Genomic DNA, 26,489 nt, shown 5'->3' on the forward strand with positions numbered 1-26,489 from the left:
TTTGTCCTGTGAGGAACAGTCCAGCTTCACTTCCTGCCACACCTCCCACACAGGGCCACATCAGACATTGCTAAAAGACAGCACAACACCAGCCCCTCCACGCCTGTGCCAAGGTCCTGCCTTCGGTCTTAGTACCCTAAACCTGGCACTGTCTTACCTCCTTGGAGTAACACCTTATTGTATTATAACGACTGTCCCCTTAACAGTCTGGCAAGTCTTTGAAGACAGAGATCATGTATTATCAATCTTTGTACCCCTGTCAGAGTACCTGATAAAGATACATGGTTTATTGAATGAGTGGATGGGTGCGTGCATATAAACCATTTCTGCCCACAAAGAACAGAATTGTGACATACTCCAACTATGTGCTTATGTGTGTCTCCCTAAAGCACTATAACTCTCAATATGGTTTTATAACAGCTTTACTGAGATGTAATTCACATACAGGTAGCCTCGATTTTTTCAGAAGTTTGCCATATACCACTTTGCTTTTACGACAAACCTACATTAGTAACCATTTTCGCTAACTGAAGGAAATCCAAAGAGGGTTTTTGCTTTTATGTAAAAGGCCAAAAGCAAACATAGCGTTTGTCATTTGATTTGCAACAAGCCGTTATGGAGGCAGCGCCAACCTGGGCAAGGAGAGTGGCCCTGCCAAGGTCCTCCTCCGGGAACTACACTCAGCATCGCAGCAACAATCTGCCATAGTTTTGAACTGTGTCTGTGAGCATCTGTGCTTTATCTCCATTTATTTTGTGTATGCGTTAGCAAGACGTGCCCCAAGGTAATTGCTTCTGTGCTTTATGCCGTTTTGGCTTACGAAAGGCTTCATAGGAACACTCTACTTTGGGTAGCAGGGGAAACCTGTACCACAATTTCACTTAAAGTGTACAGCGCAGTGGTTTTTAGTATATTCAGAATTGTGCATCCATCGCCACTAACAAATTGAGGAACAGTCACATTACCCCCAAAGAAACCCCAACCTATTAGCAGTCACTCCCCATCCCCCCTTCCCAGCCCCCTAGCAACCGCTAGTCTACTTTCTGTCTCTATGGATTCTTAATTTCTTGTTACACTGTGTACCTAGCTCAGTTATTAGAACGCATTTCTGCATGACTGAGAAATAAAAACTGAAGCAGCTTCGATTTAATACAGAAGTACAAAATCAGTCTCCTTGCTCTGTGACCTTGGATAAGTTGTTGAACTGGATTTAGTTTCTACATAAAATGAAGAAGTTTGCACGGTGTGTGAGGGCACCTTCAGGTTAAAAACAAAAAAGCAAAAACAAAACAAAAAAACCCTCTGTCTATAATTCCGAGACTCCACCCTAGGTAGCCTTTTCTGGGCTTCCCTAATAAATAAATGTCTTTATATAATTAAGACTTCACACCAGAATTGCTGCAGCCCCTGCCTTCCCCGCGAAGGGCCCTAGAGAAAATGTTTTCTCTTTTCCTGTCCTTCTTGGTCGTCTATTTCTGCGCGGGCCAAGGAGAAACTGCAGAGCCCAGTAGCGGAGTCTTCGCGCGCGCTACACGCAGGAAGTCTCGCCCAGCCCGGGACCCCACCCTCCGCGGCGCCCCTGGAAAGAGCCGGCCGCCGCGCGCGCCCCCAGCGCGGGAGGGGCGCGGCGATGGGGGAGGAGCCAGCGACTCCGCAGCCAATCCGGGAGGCGGCGCGTCCCGGGGGCCGCGGCTCGCCCGGCGCACAGGGGGCGGGGCTCCGCTTGACAGTGGCGGTCGCCGGGCAGCTCAGCCAGGGCGCAGTGAGCGCGGCGCGGCGCAGGGAGCTCGAGCGGCGCAGGCGGCAGCGGCGGCGGCGGCGGCGGCGCCGGGTCCCCTCCCGCTCCGGCTCTTGGCGCAGCGGAGTAGCCTCCCGCGGCGGCGGCGGCGGCGGCGGCGTCCGGGCGATGCTGCGGGTCTCCTTGGCCGCCGGTGTCCTGACCTCTTCCTAAAGGTACTTGGCTGGGCTCGCCCCGTCGCCCCGGGCGTCGCAGCGCCGGGAAGTGGCTTTGCAAAGCCCTGGGCTGCAGCGGGCGGGCGGTGGGCTGGGGCGCGGGCTGGGCGCGGGCTGGGCGGGGCTGGGCGGGGCTGCGCTGTCTGGGCCGCTTTCCCTGCGAGGAAGAGGGTGGCGGCTGAGGGAAGCGGGCTGGGGGAGGAGGGCTGTCTCCGGGCAGCAGCTGGTGGCTTTGCCATCCTCTATCCTCCTGCCCCCATGTGGTTTGAAAGAGGTTTTGTTCTAGGAGAAAGTTTGATGCTGAGACGAGAGGAGCCGGACTCGGGGGTCCCTGAGGCGCAACCCCATTAGAGGGAGACAGGTCACCCTGGCCAGGGACGCCCGTGACCTGAATGTGGGCATGCGGGAACGCAGGCCACTTTCTGGCCCGAGCAGCATTCCTGACGCAGGCTCTTCCCTGAGGACATTCCTCTGCGGGAATCCCCCTGGGGGGAGGGGACTTTTCGGAGACAGGGCACTCAGAGCCCCCCCCGTACTGTGGCTTTTGCAGCAGGTAGTTAAGTCTCCCTTACCTTCTAATTAAAGGTCCCTAAACAATGTGTCCAAGGTGCCGATGATTCTTCTGTCAAATCTTGAATATTTTCTTAATGCTACATGTTTTCCCTGAGTGCTGGGGTGGAGCACGTGAAAGAGAGTAGAAGTTGTGGCCCAGCTCTTAGGGTGAGAGGTGGGAAGAAAGAATACAGAACCCACGTACCCACTTGAAGATGGGAGAAAGTTTCGACCTTCAGAAAAAGATGGATTAGGTGTGGATGATTTGCTTTACAAAACTTCCTCGAATGCAGAGAAATAAAGTTAGTGTTGAGTTTCACACGATTGTAGGAACACATCTGTCATAAAGTAGCTAAGAGTAGAGGTAGTCATGTGGATGTCCTATGGACTTGAAATGAGCAGATCTCAACAAGTGTATGTTGAATTCTGTTTAATTCTAATCAGTCTGATACCTTTCTGATCACATGTGTGGATTCTCACAGGTACTTTATTTTTTTTATATAAATTTATTTATTTTATTTATTTTTAGTTTTGGCCACGATGGGTCTTCGTTGCTGCGTGCGGGCTTTCTCTAGTTGCGGCGAGCGGGGGCTACTCTTCGTTGCGGTGCGCGGGCTTCTCATTGCGGTGGCTTCTCTTTTTGCGGAGCATGGGCTCTAGGCGTGCGGGCTTCAGTAGTTGTGGCTCGCGGGCTCTAGACCGCAGGCTCAGTAGTTGTGACACACGGGCTTAGTTGCTCCGCGGCATGTGGGATCTTCCCGGACCAGGGCTCGAACCCGTGTCCCCTGAATTGGCAGGCAGATTCTTAACCACTGCACCACCAGGGAAGCCCAAGTTACTTTATTTCTTATCAAAAATCTTCATACCATAAGACAACTTGATAATGCCAACTTTTGTACCCTGGGGACACCCTTAGCCAAGGATGTCAACCCCTTGCTCTGGTCCATATGATTTATCCCCACACCAGGTCCCACCACTTCTGTGAGAACATTTACATATTAAAGAGAAGGAAACCTCCTTGGTCAATGGTAACACAGTACGTTGAGCACATACTACGTGCCAGATATAGTACTAAGTATTTTATATATAACTTTTAATTCTCACAGTCACCCTGACGAGTTATTATTACTTCCCCTGTTTTAAGGTTTAAAGAGTTTTGCAATTTTCCCAAGATTACTTGTCAAATGATAGAGGTGGGATTTGACCCCGGATGTGTGTGACTCCCTGCCCATGCTCTTTTCCACTGTCTTATGCTGTCTCCCAGCCCCTCTTGAGAGAGAGTTGCCCATGTTATGATATAGCAGGAAATCCAGATATGGCAACCTGTACTGCATCTCCCAGCCTCCTAGATCAGACCCCTTTGTAGAGTATCTTCTCCCTCTGGGAACCCACCACTGTGTGCCTGTGCCCCGCAGGTGTTCCCTCCACCCAAGGGTGACATCAGGGACTCCGTAGAGCCCTCCCTCCCACACCCCCAATCCCCAGGATGTAAATCAGATGGAAATCTCCAGACATATAAACTCCTTGCCCTTCCAGATAACTTGGTTCCAGAAGACAGGTAACCAAGTGTTTCCCTCACTGGCACTTAAGGAGCAGTCTCTCCCCTCTCAGCCGTTCAAGTCTATTTTAAGTGTGCACGTGTAAGTGCCCCCCACCAGCTGGCAGCAGCATATCCCCTGCAGCGCTCCCACTGGCACAGTCATCCTCCTGTACCAACTGTCAGAGAATTCCTGACACAGCCCTGTCTACTTACAACGAAAGACTGAAACAAGGTCACTGGGGAAGGTGGTGTTATTCCAGGGAATCCCTGGATTCTCCTCTACTGACCAGAAAGGAAATTCGCTAAGGACCTTAGGAGCAGGAAGCAGGCCTTCTCTAGAGTGCAAAGTGCCATTTGTGTGGTGTAGCCTGTTGTCAACACTGCTGAAGATATGTATTCACCATATAGAAATGCTTTTACCGGTTATATTGGTGATGGATGTGGCCACACACCTATTTCTGATTTGATTACTCCCTTTTACACTGAGGCAGTTGTCACTTGGCTGAAGGGTATGGAAACCTTGTGTCACAGTTGTGACAGTAAGCTTGAAGCTGTGCCTAAAAAAAATTTATTATTACAATCTACAACCACTGTTTTATCATTTCTCTTCCCTAGGGGGGTGTGTATGTGTGTGTATTCTCTCCCTTTGTATAGTCTTCAACTCTCTCTGGTTCCAAAATGATGCAGTACTAAGGCTAAAAAGAAATAAATGCCTTTTTGAGCTGTGACCATATGCTGCCTGGAAGTTGGCATTTTACTCATGTTAATCTAGTGCTAAGCATCGCAAGGTCCCGTGTGCATGCTTTGGGATTTCAGATGGGCTCTCCTGTCTAATTATTTCACTCCATCCCCTGCAGCGTGGTGAGGTTTTAGTTTAGAAGACAGCCCTGGCACCTCCCCTCTGATATCTCTAAATGGCCAAGAACTGGAGCAGCACTAATTAAAGTTGGGAAAGTAGAACATGAGGTTTACTCATTGTCACTCTTGCGCCAGAATGGAAAATGTACCAAAAACATACAAAACGATACCAGATTATTGACATGGTACAGTTTGCCTGAAGTTGGGTGCATGCAAATGCCTCACTAACCTAAAAGTGTCCAGTATCAACAGACTTCCACTCTGCATTCTATTCTAGTTTTAAAACTTCTCATTAACTAGCAATCCATCTTTATTTCTGTATTTCATCAGATTGAAAATGTCAGCTGTAAGACATAGCATGATTTTTGTTATACAGGAAGAAAGAGAAAATACTGCCAATTATATTATGACATGCCACTTTAACAGTGGTCTTCCATGACACTGCATGAATCTGTCACACTAGCATCTCATTGCTTTCAAGATTCCTTCATCTCTTCCATGGCTTTTGGTACTTTTTCCTGCTGGTACCTTCAGTAGCATTGCTTATGGTGTGATAGGCAGTCGGTTTGGATGTCTCACTTACAAACTGTAACACAGATTCCTCTTTTGTGTTTTTCTTCAGTCTGGTAAAGCATTTGGATTTTGCTTTGCAAGGTAATGTGGAAACGCCAAACAAAGACAAATGTTTCCTCCAGTAATATAACATTCAGGCCCCACTGCTCTGTTTGTTTGCCTTGGTGCGTACACAGTAACATCTTTAAGTGCCAAATCGTAGTGTAATCTTTTTGAAAACCATTTAAATGGCAGTTTAACAGAACACGTGCAGTGCTAAGGATGCCCCTAACTTAGTGGAAGTGATGACAAAGTGAATAGCGATGACCAAGTTTATGCAAATGCAGGGAAATGACAATTGTGCTGTGACTGAGGCCAAGTTGTCAGCCGTTTTAAGACACCATCAGTATTAAGACACATCCTGATTTCAGAGATATTAAAGTGTGAGGAAAAAGCGAACCTTATCAATGAAATATGTTAATCTGTGCCCACTCAGTTTTCTGAACTCTAACCTGCCTACCACCTTGCATGTATTCATTCATTCATGGAGTCATGCATTTTGTTAAACTCCAAGCTCCAAGAGGGCAAAGACTTTTTCTGCCTTGTTCTCTGCCATATGCCAGCCACTTAGGATATTCCTGACACATAGTTAAGCTGCTCAATAAATATCCACAGAACGAGTGAATGAATATCCCCTTTGGAAGACATGGAGACACGTCAGGCAGCTCACTACTCTCCTGCTGGTTAGAAAACATACTCTTAAAATGAAGACATTGACAGGAATGCCAAACATAGAGAAAGAATACAGGCCAGCATTAAGTCCTTTTTTTCTATTTACAAAGCCCAATACAAAATATTTCATGCCATTGCAGAACTAGTTTCTGGTAGAAGAAATTCCAGTGTAGCTTTTATTGATCTTTGACCACTGAAGGAATTTATAACAACTTATATCTTGGTTCTTTTGTATGATCCAGAATCATTAATTGCTTGAATTTTATGCTTAGTTCATTTTCATGTACTTGTCTTGTTGTAGATGTAACACGTACCAGATGACAGGTAAATACCTTTTCCTTCAGTAGGCTCCTCTGAAACAGAAAATCAGTGCTGGTGACCTTGTCTGGATGTACATCCCCAAGAAAATATATGTCTACTTAAAGGCTGTGCCTTATGGTCTGCTTTTAACCCCCCAAAGAGGCCGTCTTTATATTTTGACATTTGGCAAAGAAAAACACAAAAGAAAAAAAAGAAAGGGAAAGAAAAGAGAGAGAGAGAAAGGAAGGAAGGAAGGAAGGAAAGAAAGAAAGAAAGGAAAGAAAGGAAGAAAGGAAGGAAGAGAGAGAAAGAAAGCGGGAGAGAGGGAGGAAGAAAGGAAAGAAGGAAGGGAGAAAGAAAAGAGATAAAGAGAAAGAGAGAAGCAAAGAAAGAGAGGGAGGGAGGAAGGAAGGAAGGAAAGAGAAAACCCTGATGGGCAAGGCAGACCTGCATCTGCCGGTGCCTCTGCTTCCTTATTGCTCCTGGTCAAGCAGAATGCACGTCTAGGCCAGGGCCAGGGAGCTGGATGAAGATGCCAGCAGAAGGAATGGCAGAGAAGTTGATGTAGCAGCAAGCTCTGGAGCTGTCCTGAGGATTGAAGTGAATTTGCACTGCCCAGATCACCCCAGGGTCTATGAACGTAATAGCTGGACCTGCAGAGACACACCCAGATTCCAGTCCAGGGAAATGTGGGACCTTTGAAACACATCTAACAAACCAAGGTCACCCCTGAGTTCCTAAGATTCATTTAGTCTGCTTGTTTGGGGAGAGGGTAAGCGCTGTGAGCGGAGGCTGGTTATCCCTTCCCCACAGGCAGGTGTGGCAATGTGGCGTGGCAGTGGAGGCTGTGAAGGGACTTGGCACATAGGCCAGAGCTGGCTCTTTCACACAGCAAAAAATAATAATTAATTAAATCTTTTTGGTTACATACTTAAAGAGCTTACATACAATTACTTTTATTAAGTATTGTTAACATGGGCCAGACAAATGACAAAAGACCAAAAAAAAAAAAAAGGCTTAACACTTGTTTTTACTGAGCAAAGAAGGTCGAATGAAACAAACAAACAAAACCAAAATAATCTTAGCTGCCAATTCTATGATTCTGTGATTCTGTGGGATGTTTTAGCGGGACCCAGGATTTGTTTTAATCAGGTGTGGTGAGACATGCAGACATGGAAATGACCGTCATAGTGGAAGAATTTTATTATACTCACAGTCTGCTGGAAGCAGGAGCCTTGCTATATCATGCAGTGGGGGCAGAGGGAGGAAGGGAGGAGGGAAAATGTGGACAAGAGTCTTTATTGTGGTTCCACTGGAAGGAACGGGAAAGGCAAGGGAAGCAGGTTTGGGATTAGCTCGTTTGAAGAATTTCAGAGGCTCTGCCACAGAGGGGCTGTTCCCAGTAGGCTGATGCCTGGCCCTGAGGAGACAAGGGCAGGTGGAGAGTGGCCCGAGGTGTGAGAGCCAATAACGAGGCGGTTAGGAGTGTGGACTCGGCTTGGTCGGTGTGCATATGGAAAGGCTTGCAGGAAGGCAAGTTGATTATCTCTAGGCATTGGCTCACCCTGGGAGGAGCAGTCCCTCCAGGGTTCTCAAGGCTCCAAGATGTCAAAAGATCAGGATACAGAAAATAAAAGGCATGATTAGTACAAGGGGATTTTTTTAAATAGTCAGTTAATGAATTAGGCCCAGGTGCAGCCACATGTGCAGAAGCGCCTTGCTCAGGATCTGACACTTGGTACTCATCCAGTAAACATTCATTAAATCTGAGTCCTGGTGCCAGATGGTCGGATCACGCTCACAGTCAGTCTTTGCTGGATACCGCGGTCAGGTGTGCACTGTTCATCTTCAGAAAAAGAAAAAAAATGAGAAGCTGTACACTGCGTAGAGGATCCCCAGAGGAAAGATGAACCACCCAGGGCGAAGAGGAGGAAAAACAGTGAAGTCTCTAAAAACATAAATGAACCCTTAAGCAAATACATCTTCAGCTTTAAGATCTTAAAATTTATCAGATAATTGAATGTTTGGGGTAATTCCTTATCCACTGTGGATGTGGAATATCAATAAAAGTCAGGAAGCATGAAAGTTACAGGCAATTTTGTAAAAGGTTGTTTCTCAGAGTAAAATCGGAGTTGGGAAGTGAATTGTGCGCTGCAAATGGTGTGCTCAGGGGTACGCTTCTAAAGGTGAGGTACTCAAAATAGCACGAAACATACTTTTCTTCTCAACCGCACGTCAGCGTTGATCAGACGAGCGGATGATTTACATACGCATGAAAGCACGGTACTGGAGAGGGTTACTCGAAGGCAATTAACAGGACGTGTGGGGAAACAAGTCTAGGCATAGAATGTTTAAAACCACCTGTTTAACAAGTGTCTGCTTTGAGGACACTGATGAAGGATGGCCACGTGTGGGCTGGGCCCGGGGTTAGACTCAAGGCATTACTCTTAATGATGGATGGCAGGGGTGCTTGAGGGTGGGCGTGTCTGGACTCCCAGTGAAGTAAAGTAATTGAGTTGTTCCTCTGTTCAGCCTCGGGACTTTTCTTCATGTGGTTGGTTAATGGTTATAACGTCTTCAAAGTCCTATGACTTTTCCTTCAAATCTTGACCATGCACGTTAAGAGACAATAATGAAAACATAGACAGGAGGGCAATCTAATCATCTAAGAAGGGTAATTCCTTCTCCGTGAAAACTCTGAGGGCGTGCGTACAATTCCTCCTAGTTTGTGACCTTGCACACATCTCTTTTGTGTTCGTGTAGGAGCTTATCTGTGTTGATGGAAATTGCAGAAATGTTTTCGCTGGAACACAGCTGCTCTCCCTTTGTGTTTCCACACTGATGTCATAACTCTTTAATTAAACTAGCAATGGTAGCCTAAACTGGCCAGTGAAAGCATTTCTGCCTGGCTTATGTTGCTGACCTAGATCTGATGTTGGTCAGGATGGTCTTTGAATTTATCCACACCAGTGACGCATTATCTCTTAACCTCACGTACATTTTATAATCCAGGCTTTTATGGCCTTTTCACCTCTGATTCCCTACATGAATTAGGCCCATGTAAAAATGGAGTATTCAGTCAAATGAGATAATACGCAGAAACATTTGAATTGTCCAAGAAATGTAACGAACAGTTACATCAACCTGTATCTTGCTTTCAGGTATTTCTCACTCATCAGTGAGTCCTTTGCTTCCTGGAGCTCTTTCTTTGTGTTGATACTTATAAGTGAAATCCCATATGGGAGGGTGAGGGGAGAGCGGACAGCCTTCCTGGAGCTGTTCTAGGTATTTGCGTTCTTATTTGACTTTAACCTTTATGAATTTGAATTGTTCTCTTTTGGGGGTGGAGTGGAAAGAGGCATACCGTTGCTTATCTCTTCAGCCCTGGAGCCTAGAAAACTGCCTGCAAATGGCAGGGGCTTAATAACTACTTGCTGAATTTAAAAATATCCTTTGACTGGTTGACACAGGAATTCCCATCCTTCTTTGGCTCAAAGATTTATGAATAAAAGCCTCACCAAATACCTTATAATTTGATAGTTAAATCATCTGGAATAAGGAATCAAGAACATCAAAACTGAAATTTTAACAAATAGAGGTCATGACGATCACCTTGTTTTAAATTTAAAAATCTATTACAAATGATCATTGTTAAAATTCTCTGATGTTGGATTGAAAGCTAGGCAGATTAAAAATGATAGTATAGAAATTACAGATTTTGATTTAGATTAGTGAACTTAATTTAACACACACAAATAAGCAATACAGCTTTTGAAGAAAGGATCAATTACTTAATCAAGCTTGCTAGAACAATAGAATAACAGTTGGAAGAGAAAACAGTAAGAAAAAGAATAACTTATATTTTGGTCATAACCAAATATTGCGATAAATTTCCTATAAGCCATAGTAGTACATGTTGGAAAAAAAAAAAAGAAATACCATAATGATGGATACATGTCACTATAAATTTGTCCGAACCCACAGAATGTACAACACTGTGAGGGAACCGTAATATAAACAATGGACTTTGGGTGATGATGATGTGTCAATGTAGGTTCATCAGTTGTAACAAATGTACCACCTGGTGGAGGATGTTGGTAATGACGGAGGCTGTGCATGTGTGGGGCTGGGGGTATATGGGACATTTCTGTACCTTCCCCTCAATTTTGCTGTGAACCTAAAATTGCTCTAAAAAATAAAGTCTTAATAAAAAAGAAAAAGAGGGGAAGGGATGGAGGGAGGGAGGGAAAGAAATCAGAGTAATGTTTTTAGCCTAAGTCTGAAGTCAGTGAAGATTTTTCTGAATAGTCTTGTCATCTTACAAAAGAAGATGCATTGGAATACAGAAAACTGATCATCATTTCAATAATGGAATATAATAAGACAATTCTAAAAGGCAGAATGGCAGAATGAGAAAGAACATAGCTAATGAAAACTTATCTAAAATACATAAGGGGTTGATATGAATATGGGATGTGTGGCATGATCTCATATTCCAGGGATTGAGGGAGAGGAGCAGACATTTTGGACATTGAGGTACAAATGTTAGATCATCACATGATAGGCCCAGAGCATGAAACACACACATTGATTACCACCATTTAAAGGTGTAGTCTGTGCTTTGACAAAGATCAAAAGTAATTTGGGAAGTTGGAATTCTATAGCCACTGACTGCTTGTTCACTTGTTGCACTAATAAAACAAAAATAACAGTAACCATCCTTGAAACACCACTGGAGAAGATAAAGCATAAGGGCTTTATTCAGAAACCACTTGAGACAGAATTACATATCAGAATTTTCTTCTCTTGTTTTTCCAGATGATAGAAACAAATTTGACAAAAGACTACAGTTTGGACACTTGGAGATACTAGTAGCGCATTAAACAGTGTCTCTCTCTTAGTTGCATCTCTTAAAAACACACTTATCTGAAACAGTAGTTCAGGTTTTGAAACCTGGTCTCGAGCCTCATAAAATGTTCACTTCAGCGTTGTTTTCCTTATTTCCCTGGGAAGTGGAGGTGGAAACTCTGTCTCTGTGAGTATTGCATGTGGCTGGAGAATGACCTTCTGGACCATGGAAAGGATCAAAATAGAGGTTGGGAGGCCCCTTGAGCTGTGGCTACATTATATCGGGTGTGTTTGGGGGATGGAAAGAGCTTTGACTCAGACTGGCCTGGGCTTGCCATCCCCCCGTCATGGAATGAGAAGTGCATCAGTGCCAGGTGAAGGTGGCTGCGTGGCTGGTACCGAGCTAAAGGCTCTCCGTCCTCTCCTTATGCCATTTGATCCCCATACAGCCCCCGGGCAGTCAACCCTGTTACTATCTCTGTTTTACAGATGAGGAAACTGAACAACAGAGAAGTTAGGTATTTTTCCCTGTGTCACCCTGATAGCAAGTGAAGAAGCTGAGAGAAGAACCCAGAGTGTCTGACCCCAGAATTATGCATTTAAGCACCGACATTATGCTCCCATGGGGTGTGCTGAACATCCCTCAGATTTAGCTTCCTCCTCTGTAAGATGGGGCCGTTCATTTCTACTGGGCAGGTTTGTTGTGGGTTTGCAAGAGAGTATGTATGTATAAAGTATCAGGCGCCCTAATCGCCCAACCCGAGCGGTTGCCTGTTGTTACTGCCGTCTTTGTTGCTGTGGAAAATGGCCGAATAACAGTCTCAGCAAAGTCCCAGGTATTTTTTTTCGTCTCTCAGATTTAGCCCAGTCACGCCCATTGCCATGGCAACCACTCTATCCTAGCCATTCACCATTGCACATCTACAGGAGCCTCTTTACTGACCTCGGTTAAGTCCAGTCTAGAAGCCTCTCTTCTCCACCGGGACCGATCTTGTCTTCCTTGCACAGAGTGACTGGATGAGTCGGAAGCAGAAGTGGAAGAGGAAGCGCTTTAAAAGGGAGGGGGCAGAGCGGCACTATTCCTTGTGGGAACCTCCACCTCCTCAGCAAGACGGTAGAATTAAATCCACCAAAAGTAAAACAGGAGGAAAGTTTTCGCTCAACACTCTGGTGCCCAGAACTGGGGAATTATCATCTTGATTTGCTATCCTTTGAACCCTGGATCAGTTATCTTCTCAAGTGAGAAGGAAACTTCTGCTGCTTCCCACACAACCAGTCACTCTGTGTAAGGAAGAAAAGATCGGTCCTGGGGGAGAAGAGAGTGTCCTAGACATGAGCAATGGGGTAGCCAAAATTTGGTTGCCACTAGCACCTCTAGTGTCCTCTTGAAGCCATAACTATATAGAAAGAGTACATTTAATTACCAGTTCCATAAGGTCCTAAGTAGTTAGCGACCTTAAACATTCTTGTAAATATATTGTAGCCAGTGAAACCTACATTGTATTCCTCCAGACCTTTCCTTAAGGAGACCCTGGGGCATCCACTTAGAAGTGTTTAGAAATCAGTTGTGAAATTACTTTTTTATTCTCACGGGTTCAATACCATGGGTACGTGATACCTCATTAATACATTTTTAATACATTTTAACGTGTTTAAAATACATTAAATACATTTTAATATTAATGTGTGTTAAAATATGTTTTATTAGGCAAGTAATATATGTTCAACGTTGAAGACTTTAAAGATTTAATTAAGCAAATAGAAGAAAATAAAAACCATCCATAATCCCACCTCCAAAATATAATCAGTTTGCATTTTTGCATGTTTCCTCCCAGATTTCTTTTTTTCATGTATAGATGTATTGTATACAAGATGGAATCATTTAATATACTGTTTTATAAGCTGCTTTTTCACATAGCACAATTTATCCCAAATATCTCTCCATGGCAGTAAACCATTACATAGATTTTTAGACAAAAAGTCATCAGACCTTGGTCCTTGTGTTTCGAGACACTAGAGAAGCCTCCACTTAGCCCCAAGGCTGAGGACTTTGTCCATCTCTATACAAAACACACTCTCTGCCTTGTGGAGTTTTTAAGTCCCCAAGCTGGGTTTCACTTGCAAAGCGGGAGGCGAGGTCTGCATCTGGACTCCTACCTCTGCCCGGTACTCTTGTCATCATGAGCCTCCTACTGTTTATCTACTGAGGGGTCTGTGTCATCCTGGTGGCTCTGACACAGAATTGCAAATGAGCTTTTTCTGCCTTGCATCTTCTGATGGATAAACGTCAGGAGACACACAACACTGCCAACTGGCCTCTTAAAACCAAGACCATCTGCCATTCAGAATGCTGACATCCTCCCCATCTTATAATTTCCATTTCTATAGCTGGCTCTCAATTACTGCTTCCCCTGGGAGCCAAGATCCAAAGATAATTAAAACCCACAGATAAGAACCAAACTTCATGATAGTTTAAATCTCCTTCTCGTCTATCTTTCAACTAGAGCTGCTCACAAATGGACTGATTTGAGTTTCTCTTCCTTCTATTTACCCTGATGAGCCCCTCCCTGATTCAGAGCCTAATGAGCAATGGCACAGCCAAAATTTGGTTGCCAGACAGACAAGCAACCAGCCTGTCTTTATGATCCTGCAGTTTGAGCGTATCAGTCTCTGAAACCTCCCGTGACTTCACTGTGAAGAGTACTAAGCAAGATGTTTCATACCAGTAGAATCAGACACTTACGATGCCTTCGTGGTTCTTTATCCAGACGGTTTACCCAGGAACGTATAAATTGCCTTTTGCTACCTAGATTTTCCAAAAGCCCATCAGAGCTCTTCAAATAAGTTCTAAGTAATTGATATTCCTTTTTTTAAACACTATCTTGATCTCCTCTTTCCTCAGTCTGCCATCTTACCTCCACCCTCCTGCAAAAAATATATATATATACACACACACACACACATCTGTGTGTATTTATATATGTATTTATATACAGACATAATACACACAAATGCACATTTAAAAAAATGAATCAGAGTCACCATTCTCTAGCCGCAAATATTTTTGTTCTTTTACCTTCTCCACCGAGGAACACGGAGCCTCGAAATCACTGGGCACCCAGTGCGCCCCCATGCATGCGGCGTCCTTTCCTCCCTGGCCAGTGTGGGCAGCTGCTTCAACTGTCTGGTCCTCTCTCCCCCGACTTCAAGCCTTCTTTCAGCACTGCCAGGTCTCTTCTCCCGCTTCTTTCCTTCTGGACAATGCCCTGACATTTTTGTCCTCTCAGGGAGGACGTATGATGTATCTGAAAGAACAAACTGAGACCACGGTATTTTCTGCAACCATCACAACTGTTAAGGTTTCCTGAAGCAGCACTACCTACTTAAAAGATTTTTGGTTTTTGGTCTTTGTTTTTTCTTAAAGGAAGCCATTCCATGCTTTGGCTTTCATGGCACTCTCGCGGCTAGTTGGTTGTAACTGGAAGAAAGGGTTACGGCCTTCTGGTTACGTCATAGGTGCTGAGAAGGGCGATTTTGATTGAGGCACGGCCCAGCACTTAGTTCTGAGATTTCTCCCCATCTTGTTGTATAAGTGGCTTATTCCTCAGCCATAGTAGTGGTTCAGGCCCTGTGGGACCACTCCAACCTATTTGAATAAGCTGTCAATAACATTAAAAGCCTTCCCAGACACTGACGTTTGCCAGCACCTACAGGCCAGTGCAAATGGGATGAGTGGCTTTTGGATGTTTTCAGTTTCTCCTCAGTGTTTGTTAAACAGTTAAGGTATTTATCAGACATGGCCATTGGACACAAACACATTCTAGTATGTGCTTTTAATTGTATTTTTGCTGAAACTGTTGGACTCGATTTCTTGTTGGATCATGTCCTTAGCCCCAGAAAGGAATCCTGGAAGTGTTGAAAAGACATTCTATGTGAATTACCCCTATTTAGTAGAAGACCAGTCAGAGCTGGCACAGCCTCCTAAGCTTTCAGCCAGAACTGAGTGTGAGGAATGCCAATTAGGAGGCGGGGAGAGGGGCCCAGATCTGTGCCCCCCTCCACACCTCTCCCCTCCTATCCCACCCGACACAGCGCCCCGGGCTCACCGACCAGCGAGGTGCCAAGCCAGCTGGACCCCAGACTAGAAAACAAGGAACACGATTCAAAGCTGTCAAGGGACCTGGGGAGATGGCCATGGCAGGATTGATTTCATTTGCATCCTGGATGAGATTCAGGACGTTGATTACTTCTCCCTTGAAATTTGTGTTTCACACAAATCGTGAATTATGTAGGTATTCTTTCCTTTCTTTCCTTTTATTATTATTATTATTATTATTATTATTATTATTATTATTTTGGAGTCTATAGCTTTGATCAAGTTCTTAGATCTTAGAGGAACCCATGGCTAGAAAGTGTTTAAGAACCATGGTTCTAATTTTCCCCTCCAGTTTAAAATAGCCTCTCCTTTGCTGACTCTAAGTTTTATTCAAGTTGTCCTAAAAGGGAAGAAGTTTGAGGTGTTCTAAACCTCCAAGTTCAAAGTTTGAGGTGTTCTAAAGCTCCAAGTTCAGCTACTGGGGTTATGGGGCCTTTTAAACCCAAACCCTCACCTTCCTGAGCACCCAGTTAGTCCAAGAAATCACAGAACCAGAGAGAGGCTGCTCAGAACAGAGGGAGGCTTAAGAGTGTGTGTGTGGGAGGTGATACTGTCCACTCCCAACACGGTCTGAGGGCTGTGGGAAGATGCTGGACTGTGTAGCAGAACTGGGCAAAGTGGCTGCCAATTTGGCTCTGTGAACGAACCTTTATTATTTTGGCTCAAGTGGGCATAAATTCCCACAACTTTGGCTATAGCCCCAAACGGCTGAAAGTCCAAATACACCTGCAGAATTCTAAATTCTAAAACACAACCTACTAACAGTAATTTAAAAGTATATGGGGGCTTCCCTGGTGGCACAGTGGTTAAGAATCCTCCTGCCAATGCAGGGGACACGGGTTCGATCCCTGGTCTGGGAAGATCCCAGGTGCCACGGAGCAACTAAGCCCGCGAGCCACAACTACTGAGCCTGCGCACCGCAACTACTGAAGCCCGCGCGCCTAGAGCCCGTGCTCCGCAACAAGAGAAGCCACCGCAATGAGAAGCCTGCGCACTGCAACGAAGAGTAGCCCCCGCTCACCGCAACTAGAGAAAGCCCGTGCACAGCAATGAAGACCCAATGCAGCCAAAAAAAAAAAAGTTTTCTATTAATGTCTTCATATCAACATTATTATCAGTATTGTAGACAAGGCTCAACCTTATTTTAAAGGGGAGAGTCTAAGTAACTTTTATTTTGTACTATCTGATTGGCTAAATTCCCTCCTGCTAATCTTTTTTTTTTTTTTTTAAGATTTAATTTTATTTTATTTTTGACTGCTTTGGGTCTTTGTTGCTGCGTGCGGGCTTTCTCTAGTTGTGGCGAGCAGATGCTACTCTTCGTTGCGGTGCAAGGGCTTCTCATTGCGGTGGCTTCTCTTGTAGCAGAGCATGGGCTCTAGGTGCACGGGCTTCAGTAGTTGTGGCACACAGGCTCAGTAGTTGTGGCTCGTGGGCTCTAGAGTGCAGGCTCAGTGTTTGTGGCACATGGGCATGTGGCATGTGGGATCTTCCTGGAGCAGGGATCGAACCTGTGTCCCCTGCATTGGCAGGCAGATTCTTAACCACTGTGCCATCAGGGAAGTACCTCTCCTGCTAATCTTTTGAATTATCGGGTCTGCTTATGAGTTTTATCTGTGAACTTAAGTGAAGTTTCTGGACTTTTGTGCATGGGTTTACTTATTTGCAAAACTTGGCAAGGTGGTCTCTATTTTACTTGAACACCCATTAAATAAGAGGATATGCTTGACTGAAAGGAGACCTTGAGGATTAACCAACCAAAGCAGAAGAAAGTGATGACTGCCTGAAGTTAATCTGATTATGCCATAGTTGATCCTAAACCATTACTGCCTAAGTGCCCAGTCTATCCCTCTGTTTACAGATAGGGCAGAGCTTAGTGTGCTGTTTGGAGGGCTTATGCAAAGTCGGCCACTTCAGATTTCACAAGCACAACAGGGAGATTGGGATTGACGTATATACACTAATATGTATGAAACAGATAACTAATAAGAACCTGCTGTATAAGAAAATAAGTAAAATAAAATTCAAAAATAAATTTAAAAAGAACAGGCAAAACTAAAACAAAAAAAAACCCCAAAAAAAACGATTTCACAAGCACAACAAAACCTCGTTCATCTGCCGTTACAGAGTAATGTGTTCCAAATATGTTGGTTTTTCAGATAACTTAAGCTCACTTTTTTGGGAATCTTTCTAAAAGGAAGATACTCTGTCTTCTGAAACAGTGCTGAAGTTAACTTTCCCTTTTCTGGATATCTTGGGCCTTCTGTGTGAACTTGGGAACATATGTACCTCCTGGGCCTGTAAAACTATAAATGTGGGATCATTTGTCCATTAAGCTCAGCTACCCCAGATGTCTGTGCTTTCTTACTTATTCACTCTGATTTTTGTGGACCTTTTCCCTCCACAGATCATTATGGTTACTTTCCATACCTGTTGGAGTATTTAATGTACACCTGTTTCCTACAGTTACCTGGATGGCTCCACACCTTTCTTATGCTACAAAGAGCACTTTAAAAGTTCTAGTCTTTTTTAAATGGTAAGAGAGTTAGGATTGACAACATTTATTTTGTTTTATTTTTTTAATTAATTAATTAAATTTATTTTTTGGCTGCATTGGGTCTTTGTTGCTGCGCGTGGGCTTTCTCTAGTTGCAGCGAGCAGGGTCTACTCTTCGTTGCGGTGCGCGGGCTTCTTATTGCAGTGGCTTCTCTTGTTGCGGAGCATGGGCTTTAGGCGCGCAGGCTTCGGTAGTTGCAGCACGCAGGCTCAGTAGTTGTGGCTCGAGGGCTCAGTAGTTGTGGCTCGTGTGCTCTAGAGCGCAGGCTCAGTAGTTGTGGTGCATGGGCTTAGTTGCTCTGCGGCATGTGGGTTCTTCCCGGACCAGGGCTCGAATCTGTGTCCCCTGCATTGGCAGGCAGATTCTCAACCACTGCGCCACCAGGGAAGTCCCAGGATTGACAACATTTAGTTCAGGGGAATGATGCTTATTGGTTTTAATTATTCTCAAAATGGATTTGGGTTAAAGAATAGCTTCTAGTTCATTATTATAACATTGGTAAAATTATAAAATATATCTTGCAATTTAAAACTTTTGAGCTCTTTAGAAACTGCAAGTGTAAAGCCCCTCATCCAGCTTCATCTGAAGTCAGTCTACCAACTGTACCTTGACTGAACGTTTTGGCTTAATTTATGTTGTACATGTTGTAGTGTAAATAACATGAATGATAAAATAATGCAAATAATAAGGACCTAAGGGAAAATAAAATGGGAGTTTTGAAGAGCTCACATCACTATGCGTGTCAGTGTAACTTTTTAGTAAGTACAGAGAGATTTAAATATATTTAGAGTTGTGTTTCTCCCATATTTAAGTTATTGGCCACACACTAAATGGCTTGATGAATTGGTTTCTGTGTATATATCCCTACAAAAAGAATCTTTTCTAGTACATGCTTAACAATCAAAAAGATTAATTTTTATTTATTTTCAATTCTTTCATGGAATGGAGACAGTATCTCCATATTTCATATACCTCTTCCAGTATATATTTATTTCACGATGCTTTTTTCAGCATTGCAAGTGGACACCTTTAGACCGTAGATGTACACATCTACAGGTTGCTTGCTTTAAACTTCTGTATAGTTGTTCTGGCAGGGGATGTAAATAGCATAATTAGATGCTGTGTAATTAGATGGAAACATATTTCAGTTAGATAGAAAAATCTGGTTACCACAGCAGCTTCTCCTTTTGTCCTAGAGCAACACTTAATTTTTTTTTTTCCCTTTTCAGTTCCCGACTAGAGTTGTTTACAGTTTTTTTTTCTTCACAAATGCCAGTCACCTGGAGATATGGCAGTTGATCAACAAAACTGATTACTGTGCAGATGTAAACCAGATAGTTTAGGTCCCCAAACCATCCTGGACCAGAAGAAGTATTTCATTTTCTCCACTAATGAACTTCACAGGATAGTTCTAAACCGTCCCTTTACATCTTAGGTTTGAAAATTAGAGCCTCATCATAATGCCATTTAGCTGGTCCAGGTGGGAGCCTGCGTAATCTAGGTAAGCTACTTAGATGAAGTGAAAACTCAGTAGGTCAGAGCAAGAACATGAGTTATGTGACTGCCCCAGCATCATCATTATTGATCAGGGAAAGGCACTTAGGCACCTGAGTTCGCTTTATCTGCTCTACTGATGGGGGATGATAATTTCATCGCATATGACTTTTGATGAGAATGCCTTAATGAGATCGGCAGCGAGGGGGAGATGAATCTCAGAGAACGATTTTGGAGTGTGTGTATGTATGTTTAAGTAGCATCTGAGTGATTCTGAAAATCACCTAAGGAAGATGTAATCAGCTAGACCATACTGGCTTATCAACATCGGGCCATGTTTCTGCATTTCTAATTTGATTACCTGGAAACTAGTATCATTAAACTAAAAGACATTGCATTGTATGTCTTGAGAGAGAGAGAAAAAAAAAGACAGATTAATGATACTTCAGGAAATGCTCTGACTCTACCCAGGAAATGATCTCTTCTCACTAATTTTGCATTCCAGCCTAAAACAGCCCTGTCCATGCTCTATAATTAGAAATATAATAAATAGTCAGATCGAGGCACTAGGAAAAATGTCAGATTTATTTTCTCCACTCCCACATGTACTATATTTGTTTGGTTTATTGTCTTCTTGGTCAAGGAAGAAATTTTATTTACATATTAGTGTCAGAAAATATAAAAGTTAAGTGATTCACCAGATTTACCATTTGGGGTATACTCTATTTTTATATAATACTAATTAACCATGTTTTGAAACATAAGGTGCAGGAAAGGCTTCCCTGTAGTATTTATATTGTAACTTTTCAGCCCACAGAAGTGTGTTGCATTCCGAACCCATATGACCAGTAAATACCTCTATCCTAAATGTCTGGAAGGAAGGTGCCCGGTGTGATTTTCTGTGCACGAAAATGTGTCTCAAGACACCAACATGAGGATTACAGGGCTTTAGAGTGCTGTAAAGTTAGTTTTCTGTTTAGACCTACATCATGTCGTAAGGTATTTAGAAATTAACTGGTGCAAAATAATATACCGTTTACTAGAAATAATTTTAAAGGCCCATAGCCTTATAACCCCTTCTAAATAATCTTTATTAGGCACATTCCCACAAGCATACTGTGGCCTGGTGTATGAATTTGACATTACAGTGTTGCAGACAACCGCTTTCTCAGATTTTACAATGGATCAAAGACAATGTTTATGCTGATAGGTAATTCTGGAAGAGTGTCGGTTTCCCTGGATCTCAAGGGCCCCACTCTAAGAACCTGCTCCCATCCTAGACTCCACTCACCTCCCCACTAGCACCCACCAGGTAGGCCCGGAAATCGTACGATTAGACCAGAGATGTAAGGTGGGTGCCGCTCGTTGCTTGAGGGAGGTGGAGATGATACAAGAAAACTGCAAGACCACGGAATAGAGGAGATGAACATAAGAGAAACAAGGAACCAACTAAACTATGGAAAATTGAGTACTCAGTTGTGTGAAGTTCAAAAAGTTGTTTTCTTAGAGAACCAATCAAGAGGAAATAGACTTAAGTAGGGTTGATTTGTTAGACATAAGGAAGGCCAAGCTTCCCTGGTGGGTTTGATATGACGTAGGACCAGAGCTTGGTACCTTTTAGTAATGACTCATGGTTTTAAGGGCTGCAGCGTATGGGTTGACATCCCTGAGCACCCGGATCATATACTTGACCCTGTGGCAATTTAGAAAAGGCTGTTTGGCATCAGTGGAGAAGCTGTACTTCATCCGAGGTGAAGATGAGTCACCTATATATAATGGGTGACCTCTTGACAAAAAACTACATGATAAGCAAAAAGTTTGGTCTGTAGTCTCCTAGGGGTGTTATGGGGAAGGGAGAGAGAGAGACTAGCTCATTTGCATGTCATCCTGCCCAGAAAAACTTTTGCTGATTGAAGCTCTATTTTTTTTTTTTTTTTAACTGTGGGTAGAGCACTTAACCTGAGAGCTACCCTTTTAATGAAAATTTAAGTGTACAGCCCAGTATTGTTAACTATAGGTACAGGGTTGTACAGAAGATCTCTAGAACTTATTTATCTTTCTTAACTGAACCTTTATGTCAGTTGACTAGTAACTTCCCATTTCTTCCACCTCCAGCTCCTGGTAACCACCATTCCACTCTTTGATTCTAGGAATTTGACTATTTTAGATATCTCATGTATGTGGAATCATGCAGTATTTATTCTTCTGTGATTGGCTTATTTCATTTAGCATGATTCAACAAGGTTCAACCATGTTGTCACATATTACAGAATTCCTTTCTTTTTTTAAAGGTTAATAGTATTCCATTGTCTGTATCTACCGCATTTTCTTTATTCATTCATCTGTCAAGGGACACTTAGGTTGTTTCCACATTTGGCTATTGTGAGTAGTGATGCAATGAACAAGGGAATGCTAATATCTCTTCAAGATTCTGATTTCAGTTATTTTGGATAAATACCCAGAAATGGGATTGCCGGATCATATGGTAGTTTTACGTTTAATTTTCTGAGAAAGCTCCATACTGTTCTCCATAGCAGTTGTACCATTTTGCATTCCTACCAACAGAATGCAAGGGTTCCAATTTCTCCACATTCTTGCCAACACTTGTTGTCTCTTGTTTTGTTTTGTTTTTAATATAATAACCATCCTGACAGGCGTGAAGTGATGTCTCATTGTGGTTTTGATCTGCATTTCCCTGATGATTAGTGACATTGAACATTTTTCATATATCTCTGGGCCATCAGTATTTCTTCTTTGGAAAAATGTCTGTTTAAGTCTTTAGCCCATTTTTAAAGAGTTGTAGGAGTTCCTAATATATTTTGAAGATTAACTCCTTGTCAGATGTATGGTTTGCAAATATTTTCTCCCATTCCATAAGTTGCCTTTTTATTCTGTTGATTGTTTCCTTTGCTGTGAAGAAGATTTTTGGTTTGATCTTAGGGGAAAAGCTTTCAGTTTTTCACCATTAAGTATAATGTTTCCTGTGGGCTTTTCATAATTAGTCTTTATTATGTTGAAGTACTTTCCTTCTATTTCTAGTTTGTTTAGAATTTTTATCATGAAAAGCTGTTAGATTTTGTCAGAGGCTTTTTCTGTATTTATTGAGATGATCTATGATTTTTATTCTTTATTCTGGTAATATGGTATATCACATTGATTGATTTTCATATACTGAAACATCCTTCCATCCTAAGGATAAATCTCACTTGGTTGTGGTGTACAATCCTTCCAACGTGCTGTTGCCTTCAGTTTGCGAGTATTTTGATGAGGAACTTTGCATCTATATTCATCAGAGATATTGGCTATAGTTTTCTTTTCTTGTGGTGTCTTTATCTGGTTTTGGTATCAGGTTAATGCTGGCCTCATGAAATGTTTGGAAGTGTTCACTCCTCTTCCATTTTTTGAAAGAGTTTGAGAAGGATTGGCACTAATTCTTCTTTAATTGTTTGGTGTGATTCACCATGAAGCCATGTGTTTTTCTGGTTTTCTTTTTTGGGAGATTTTGATTACTGATTCAATTCCTATACTAATTATAGGTCTGTTCAGACTTTCTATTTCTTCATGATTTAGTCTTGGTAGGCTGTATGTTTCTAGGAATTTATCCATTTCTTCTAGGTTATCCAGTTTGTTGGTGTATAATTGTTCATAGTGGTCTCTTACGATCCTTTTTATTTCTGTAGTGTCAGTTGTAATGACTCCTCTTTCATTTCTGATTTTATTTGAGTCTTCTTTTTTTCTTAGCCTAGGTGTTTGTCTGTTTTGCTTATCTTTGAAAAAACTAACTGGAAAATTCACAAGTATGTGGAAATTAAACAGCATGCTCTTGAACAACCATTAGGTCAAACAAGAAATCAAAAAGGACATTAGAAGATACCTCAAGGACTTCCCTGGTGGCGCAGTGGTTAAGAATCCATCTGCCAATGCAAGGTACACGGGTTCGAGCCCTGGTCCAGGAAGATCCCACATGCCGTGGAGCAACTAAGCCCGTGCACCACAACTACTGAGCCTGCACTCTAGAGCCCGCAAGCCACAACCACTGAGCCCACGTGCCCCAACTACTGAAGCCTGTGTGCTCTAGGGCCCGTGCTCCACAACAAGAGAAGCCACTGCAATGAGAAGCCCGCTCGCTGCAACTAGAGAAAGCCAATGCACAGCAATGAAGACCCAACACAGCCAAAAATTAATATATTACTTAATTTTTTTAAAAACAGATGTTACCTCAAGACAAATGAAAATGAAAACAAAAATTACCAAAACTTATGGGATGCAGCAAAAATAGAAGAGGGAAGTACACTGCAATAAATGTTTACATTAAAAAAAGGAGAAAGATCTCAAATAATCTAACTTTACACCTCAAGGAGCTAGAAAAAGAACAAACTAAGCCCAAATTTAGCAGAAGGAAGGAAATAAATATTAGAGCAGAAATAAATGAGATAGAAAACAGAAAAGCAATAGGAAAATGTCAAAACTAAGAGTTGGCTTTTTTTATTGTAACTTTTCTTAACTCTAAAATTAAGAAGGTAAGTGTGCCTGCAGTAGGCAGTTTAATTGAAGCAGCATCTATAGCCACATGATTTGGGGCAGAATGCTTTACCATGCCTCTTAGTTTAGGAATATAGAAAATGTTCACTGTGAAACCTCTCTAAGAGATATTTGAAGTTACTGCTGGGCTGTGCTGTCAGTGACTGCCAGGAGAAAGCAGTGCATCATCACATTGTATCAAACCTTTTGGACCATTTGCTATAGAATTATCTTGGTCAGCTCACGTCTGCAGCAGGCTCCAAGACTCACCTACAGTTATTTAGTGTTCACTCATTCTTTGCCAGGGTGCACCATGAAATGATGCTGGGAGTCTGGCTTCTTGCTTTGATTCACTCTTTTTCCTTGTCTAAAGCACTTCCCAGTGGGGACAATAAGCTAATACACAGAGCTCAGTGTAAACAGGAAATCTGGCAGCAATAACTGGACCAAGGGCTAACTTTGCAAAGCCAAGTGTTAATGAGTAATTTGCAAAATAATTAGTCAGGAGGCCACTGTCGCTAGAAAATGGGCTAAGTGCACCCCACACTGACTTGCTGCCTTTCCTGGCTTCCTGAGGTGACGGTCATAAGGAGAAGGTATTTTAAGGCCCATAAAAATACCTTAAAATACCTTCTCCTATGAAAAGTAAGCTTCTCTAAGTAACCTGCTGTTACCAGGATCGAAGGGAGAAGTTGTGAACTCCAGAATCCACTTCTTTAGTCTTAAAAAACTGCAGATCATGAGCTATTAATGACCCATTAATGGATGAGAAAATCGATTTAGTGATTCAAAACCAACTATCAAAAAAAAATTAAGTGAAATAAACTAGAAATATCAAAGTGTGTCATGTATTATAAGGTTAAATATTTTGTAAAACAAATTTTTTATACACATATAAATATGTGTACACTTATGTTGGTACTGAGTTATAATATAATATGTATCTCTTAATCTTGGTCAGAGAAGTTTGTCATTACTTTATTTAAAACTTTTTTGAAATATGGAAAATTTTTTTTCAATTACATTTTAGATATAATGATCAAGAGAGATAGTTTATTTCTTTATGCTTAGGAAAAATAACTTCTCTAGGAAAATAATGAATGCACTTAAAGTTGCTATAATTAGACAAAAGAAATGAATATGCTTATATGATCCTCCAAAAAATTTTGACATTAGATGTAAACTGATATCTCATGCTATTAATTTAAGTATCCTAAATATTTCAAAGCTATATTTATAACTATATTTTTGTAAATGCCATTGAAGTATGCAAATCAATGATGATAATGCAAATAATTTAAGTATTTAAACATTTTAAATAGCATTTCAAAATTTAGAGTCTTGACCCTAAAAATAAAACATAAAATCTAACTTAAAAAAGCACAAACAGCAAACCTATAGGTTTTTCCAAGGAGTAGAGTACACAAGTGGGCTATTTCAAGGCTGTCACCAATATATTTCTTTCATGTATTGTCATAAAAATTCTATAAAGCCCTATTACTTTTCGTATTTAAGTAGTTTTATTCATCATTCACAGTGGCACATTTCTTTTTTTGGGTGGGGGGATCATTTTGTTTTAAAGAATTATTATTTTTACTTAAAATACGTAAAACAGAGAAGCAACATAGGAACATACACTCCAGAGCCAGATTGCTTGGGTTATGTGACCGAGAGCTGGTTCTTTAACCTGTCTATGCTTCACTTTCTTCATCCATAAGATGGAAGAAAGAGCAGTGTCTGTATTAAGAAGGATTAAATGAGTTAATATTTATAAATCTGGCAAGTTAGGAAGTGCTAAGTGTCTGCTGTTATTATGGCACCTACTCAACCTTCATTAATTCAACAAGCACTCACATCACACCTAGAAGATCAAATGCTGAACTGTAGATAAAAGGGCAGCCTCCAGCATCTAAAGAGTACAACTGGGCAGGTCAAATTCCTGGAAGGCTAAATAGGAGACAGTGATGGAGGAAGCAAAGTGCCAATTTGGTGATGGGGGGAGGGTGAGCTGGGGCGAGCAGTGAGGGTGAAAACTCACTTTTCTTAAATAACTGCTAGTTGCTCACAGTCGAAACAAAGTCCAGATGTTGACACTTATTTTGGATTTTCCCCTTGGCCAAACAGCCTAGTTCCTGGCTTTTTCTTTTCTTACCATCTCGTGTAAGCTTCTCGTTGCCATTTCTCTAGTCTGGCTTTCTCTAAGCGTTCAGTCTCAATGAAGCTGTTGAAGGGCTGCAGTCGTGATGCAGGTGTAACTGATCACACAGGACTCCAGATGCAGGTGTGGTTCTCTCAGAGCTGATTCATATCCTGGAGTTGGTTGGCCCACCTATCATTGGTAGAAAAAGGAATTACTGCTTTAGTTTATAGACTTTCTTACCTCCCCTTCCCAAGCCAACTGCCATACTTGCAAAATGCTTCAAATATTC

General features: G+C 42.3%; 1 protein-coding gene across 1 annotated transcript in view; it reads left to right on the forward strand.

The window, feature by feature from the left end:
• The first annotated feature begins 1,746 nt into the window (after positions 1-1,746).
• Positions 1,747-26,489, forward strand: part of FRY (FRY microtubule binding protein) — a 425,513-nt gene continuing 400,770 nt past the window's right edge. Inside the window, exon 1 of the mRNA XM_036831330.1 lies at positions 1,747-1,953. The gene's annotated coding sequence lies outside the window, so the exon portion shown is untranslated. The remainder of the gene's footprint in view (positions 1,954-26,489) is intronic.

The sequence above is a fragment of the Balaenoptera musculus genome, chromosome 18 (genome assembly GCF_009873245.2).
Source record: "Balaenoptera musculus isolate JJ_BM4_2016_0621 chromosome 18, mBalMus1.pri.v3, whole genome shotgun sequence".
Classification (NCBI taxonomy): domain Eukaryota; kingdom Metazoa; phylum Chordata; class Mammalia; order Artiodactyla; family Balaenopteridae; genus Balaenoptera; species Balaenoptera musculus.